General features: G+C 35.4%; 1 non-coding gene across 1 annotated transcript; it reads right to left on the bottom strand.

Moving 5' to 3' along the window:
• Positions 1-3607: 3607 nt before the first annotated feature.
• Positions 3608-3764, bottom strand: LOC139895470 (U12 minor spliceosomal RNA). The gene has a single exon (XR_011775910.1). It is a non-coding gene; the product is annotated as a U12 minor spliceosomal RNA (small nuclear RNA).
• Positions 3765-5812: the final 2048 nt, after the last annotated feature.

The raw sequence follows: 5812 nt of genomic DNA on the forward strand, positions 1-5812 counted from the left end.
TTTCGTGTCATGATTCTGCTTCAAGAACTTTCAAGCCATCCAAGGATCCTTTGAAGCTAGATCCATTTTTCTCATTTCCAGTAGGTTTATCCAAGGAACTTGAGGTAGTAATGATGTTCATAACATCATTCGATTCATACATAAAAAGCTGTCTTATTCAACGTTATAAACTTGTAATCACTAGAACATAGTTTAGTTAATTCTAAACTTGTTCGCAAATAAAGTTAATCCTTCTAACTAGACTTTTAAAATCAACTAAACACATGTTCTATATCTATATGATATGCTAACTTAATGATTTAAAACTCGGAAACACGATAAACACCATAAAACTGGATATACGCCGTCGTAGTAAAACCTTGGGCTATTTTGGTTGGGATAATTAAAAGCTAAGAAGAACTTTGATTTAAAAGCTATACTTCTGGAAAAATGATTTTTCTTATGAACATGAAACTATATCCAAAAATCATGGTTAAACTCAAAGTGAAAGTATGTTTTTCAAAATGGTCATCAAGATGTCGTTCTTTCGACGGAAATGACTACCTCTTTCAAAAACGACTTGTAACTTGTATTTCCGACTATAAACTTATACTTTTTCTGTTTAGATTCATAAAGTTAAGTTCAATACGAAACCGTGGCCACTGGAATCACTCAAAACAGATTAGAAACGAAGAAATGGCGAGTAAAACAAGATTGATAAAAACTACTCATTTTACCTACGTGAAAGTTAGTAATAAATCTATTCCAACCATAACCTAATCAACTTATATTGTATATTATGTAATCTTGAGATACCATAGACACGTATACAATGTTTCGACCTATCATGTCGACCCATCTATATATATATATTGCGGAACAACCATAGACACTCTATATGTGAATGTTGGAGTTAGCTATACAGGGTTGAGGTTGATTCCAAAATATATATATAGTTTGAGTTGTGATCAATACTGAGATACGTATACACTGGGTCGTGGATTGATTCAAGATAATATTTATCGATTTATTTCTGTACATCTAACTGTGGACAACTAGTTGTAGGTTACTAACGAGGACAGCTGACTTAATAAACTTAAAATATCAAAATGTATTAAAAGTTTTGTAAATATATTTTGAACATACTTTGATTGATATGTATATATTGTTATAGGTTTGTGAATCAACCAGTGGCCAAGTCTTACTTCCCGACGAAGTAAAAATCTGTGAAAGTGAGTTATAGTCCCATTTTTAAAATCTAATATTTTTGGGATGAGAATACATGCAGGTTTATAAATGATTTACAAAATAGACACAAGTACGTGAAACTACATTCTATGGTTGAATTATAGAAATCGAATATGTCCCTTTTTATTAAGTCTGGTAATCTAAGAATTAGGGAACAGACACCCTAATTGACGCGAATCCTAAAGATAGATCTATTGGGCCTAACAAACCCCATCCAAAGTACCGGATGCTTTAGTACTTCAAAATTTATATCATATCCGAAGGGTGTCCCGGAATGATGGGGATATTCTTATATATGCATCTTGTTAATGTCGGTTACCAGGTGTTCACCATATGAATGATTTTTATCTCTATGTATGGGATGTGTATTAAAATATGAAATCTTGTGGTCTATTGTTACGATTTGATATATATAGGTTAAACCTATAACTCACCAACATTTTTGTTGACGTTTAAAGCATGTTTATTCTCAGGTGAATACTAAGAGCTTCCGCTGTTGCATACTAAAATAAGGACAAGATTTGGAGTCCATGTTTGTATGATATTGTGTAAAACCTGCATTCAAGAAACTGATTTCGATGTAACATATTTGTATTGTAAACCATTATGTAATGGTCGTGTGTAAACAGGATATTTTAGATTATCATTATTTGATAATATACGCAAAGCTTTTTAAACCTTTATTTATGAAATAAAGGTTATGGTTTGTTTTAAAAATGAATGCAGTCTTTGAAAAACGTCTCATATAGAGGTCAAAACCTCGCAACGAAATCAATTAATATGGAACGTTTTTAATCAATAAGAACGGGACATTTCAGGTAGGCGGGGGTGAATTCCACACTTGCGGTATTTGAAGCCCACGGTATTGGTCTGATTGCTTCTGGGGTCTTGAAAGGAGATGTTGGCGCACCAAAGGGAGATGATGGAGCGCCCCTTGGAAGCGCGTTGTCAGAGGTCCCCGCAAGTCCTTTGGTGCGGGATTTGGTCCTGTAGGCGAGGTAGCTCGCGCTTGCACAGGCTTGGGTACTTTTGGCTTGCTAGTCATTTCGATACATGTCACCGTATTAAAAGGAAACAAGCGAGTTGTTAGCGGACATATACAAAAAAGATCAAATCAAAACCTTTTAACTTGTATGTTCCACGAATGGCGCCAAATGATAAAACATAGAATAGCTGTGTCGGGTTCGGTCCATGCTTGACATCAATGACGAGGGATTTAAAGGTCAATTGAGTTTAACTCTCCGGTCCGGAGTACCGTGAATAACCCCTTACGAGATGAGGATCTCAGCAGGGGTGGTTAAACATAGACCCACCATCGATGGGTCACCGCTAAGCCACAGGGTTTATGTTCATAGAACGTTACTTGTAAATCAAGGGTATGTCTAGTCTCTAGTGAGATGCTTTAAGTCCGGTAGCGCGGGTATAATGGCGTTATGTGATAGGCGCTACTGTTAATAATAGTATATGGGTGAATGTAGAGTGAACGTCCCCTTCTGCTGTGGATTGAATCCATTATTTATAGGGTAATCCCTTTTGTCTTCTATCGCTACATAATAGAGCTGAAAGGATCGTGGCCTGTCAATAGTACATCCTTGTGTGAGCTGGCCCCACAAAAGTAAAAAGTGTTTTGTCGGACCTGACTCTTGTCTTCCAGGTGTCTTCTGTCAGCTACAACATTGCCCGACATGCATATGTAACCTTGGCGCTAGTATGGGACTTGCGCCAGGTCGGTGACTTGAGCGCTTATATCCTTCAGTGCGTGACATGCATGGCTCATATGATGATGCTGTTTGATGTGCTACACGGGCTGATCGGGTATGCGTATCATTACGATGCATTCATTTACTATATTGAATACTTTTCCTTTTATGAAATGTACTGAGTATTACTTTTGACATGTTGGCACAATGAATATTGAAAACTTTTTTAAATGAATATATTTTTATTAAAACGTCTCATGTAGAGGGGTAGAGGGGGGTTAACCTGGTATGGGTCACTTGATATCACGCAGAGTCAACGAAAACTTGCATTTGATTACTTGAATTACGCAAACTTGCATTACCTCCTTGTACATATTATGCCTGGAATTTCATATACATTTCTAACCTTACTTAAGAAACATGTTTCCATAACCTTAAGAAACATGTTTCCATAAGATCTTAACTTGACATCACCGAGTCAACAAAAACTTGCATTAAGATCTTGATATCACAACGAAAACTTGCATTACCTTATTATACATATTATACTGGAAGATCATATACGTTACATAAAAATTTAGATGTAAATAATTAAGAGTCTCAAACCCAATGACATCTCCGATTATATAATAAAATTATAAAAATAAAATTTTAGATGTAATAAATTAGGGGCGGGTGTTGGGAGGCCCGCACAAGCGAGTTCTGCAAAAGTAAGCAGCGTCAACACTCAGCCAGCCTATTACCCCTCCATAAATTTGTGCGCTAATTATTTATGAGTTGCGCGGCGACCGGCTCTCACCGCTCGCTTTGTTTTCCTTACTCATTAGTTTAAGGCAATTTTTTCTGTTACACATATCTTCCTTATTTATAGCCCTCTACATTCTTTCACTTTTTTATTTTGAACGATGTGGGAATAATTCTCAGTTAAACCAAATATTCCCCTTATCCACAAATTCTTCGTCACTCGTCACCCATTTCGTTGACTAACTGGTTAAACTAGTTCAACTATCATGAGAGATCAATTATTTAAGTCATATTTTTTTTAATTGAAAAAATTGAAACTGCTATAACAAAGTACACTTCAAATGAAGGCCCAAAGAAACATTACAAAAAAGACAAAAATAAAAAAGGGAACACTGCTTAAAAACTGAAACCAAGTAAACAAAAACAAAAACAACACACAAAACACAACACAACACCAAAACCAACCTAAGAAAGCCAAAACATATACTAAAGGAGTTGAAGCTTCAAATATTCTTTAAGAACTCTGTAAAAATCTTCAACTCGGCTCCTTGAATAATCTTTTCCTTTTTCCTTTCGTTCACATATATATAATGCCTAATTAGGTTATCCTATAACAATTTCTATTATTTTTTTTCATGTCAGATTAAGATATAAATTTGAATCTGAAACCTCCTCTTAGGATATCGCATTACACCTCCAAGAACTAATTTATCTGAAGATGTCAAGACCTTAATCACTATGTTATCTTATCTTGCAATTATTATGTGTTACATTGACCATTCAATGGTCAGACTTTAATTCCGTTACCTTCGATATTGTTATATACTTTCTTATTATACAAACATGTTTTTTTTTTTTTTTTTTTTGAAAAGCACAAAATTATTATTATTAAAACTTAGAAGGGGATTACACTATAAGCATGCGATTACATGCTAACAACAATCAATACACAAAGCTACACGACACCTAAGACCTGGAGCAGACTTAACCGATTGAACATTAAGGAGAACATGACAGAAACTTGACAGAATGCGCGAAGGTTTTAGCCATGATCATCGAAATATGAGGGGTTGATAAGCCATTGATTCCAGTCAAAACCGCCTTTTCTCGAACGTCTTGAGATCCATTCAAAAGTCTTGATTTGGACTTCGTTTAGTGCCAAGGGAATGTTGGATTTCTTCTTTATGAACGTGATATGGTTTCGGATACGCCATATAATGTACCCGCAGACCCATTCGACTGCTATCCACATGTCCGATTGAATATTTGGCACAGACCCTTTGATGCATCCTCTAAACATTTCTTCCAAGTGAGCGTATCCTGACCTGCTTGCGCTAAACCAACGAATCACTCGAGCCCACAATTCCTTAATATGATTGTATTGTACAATAGTAAATTACTATTGTACAAACATGTTTAATATGATTGTATTGTATAATAGTAAATTACTATACCTGGCAAACGGGTCGGACGGGTTAGGTTAAGGATCAAATGAGTTTGGGTCGAAATGAGTCATGGGTCGAAACCGGTCAGCTTTCAAATGGGTCCAAAGGGTTGGGTTGAGGCCTATTTTTCTCCTTAAAATTTTTTGGTCGGGTTGGGTCGAGACCCATTTTTAGCTTTCAGTTTTGCATTTCGTACTCCAAGTTAGCAGCATCATCACGTTTCATATTTCAAATATTAGTTTTAAGTTTCAGTTTCACGTTTTACATTTCAGTTTTCAATTTCGCGTTTCAATAAATCTAAAACGTAAACTCGCTAACATTTCAGTTTTGAGTTTCACGAACTCATATTCATATATAAAAATACGTCGTGTTTCACGTTTACGAAATGCGAAATTGAAAACTAAATATTTGTCGTAGGCTAACATGTAAGAAAGTGACTAGAATATAAGCTTCATTTTCAAAATGTGATAAGTGAGGAAAAGAAAGGCATAGGTGGGACAACCTACGATAATGAAGTCAACTGTATGGATGCATTAAATTCAATTAAACTGAATAAATGGATAGAACACAAGTTATGATTGTTGATTCGGTGTTTTAAACAAATAATATAATGACCCATTCAGACTCGTTTGTCCGACCTATTGGACCCCCTTTAATTTTTGAAAACATAATATAAAGACCTTTTGGGTCTGGTAC

This window comes from Rutidosis leptorrhynchoides, chromosome 2, assembly GCF_046630445.1.
Source record: "Rutidosis leptorrhynchoides isolate AG116_Rl617_1_P2 chromosome 2, CSIRO_AGI_Rlap_v1, whole genome shotgun sequence".
Taxonomy (NCBI): Eukaryota; Viridiplantae; Streptophyta; class Magnoliopsida; order Asterales; family Asteraceae; genus Rutidosis; species Rutidosis leptorrhynchoides.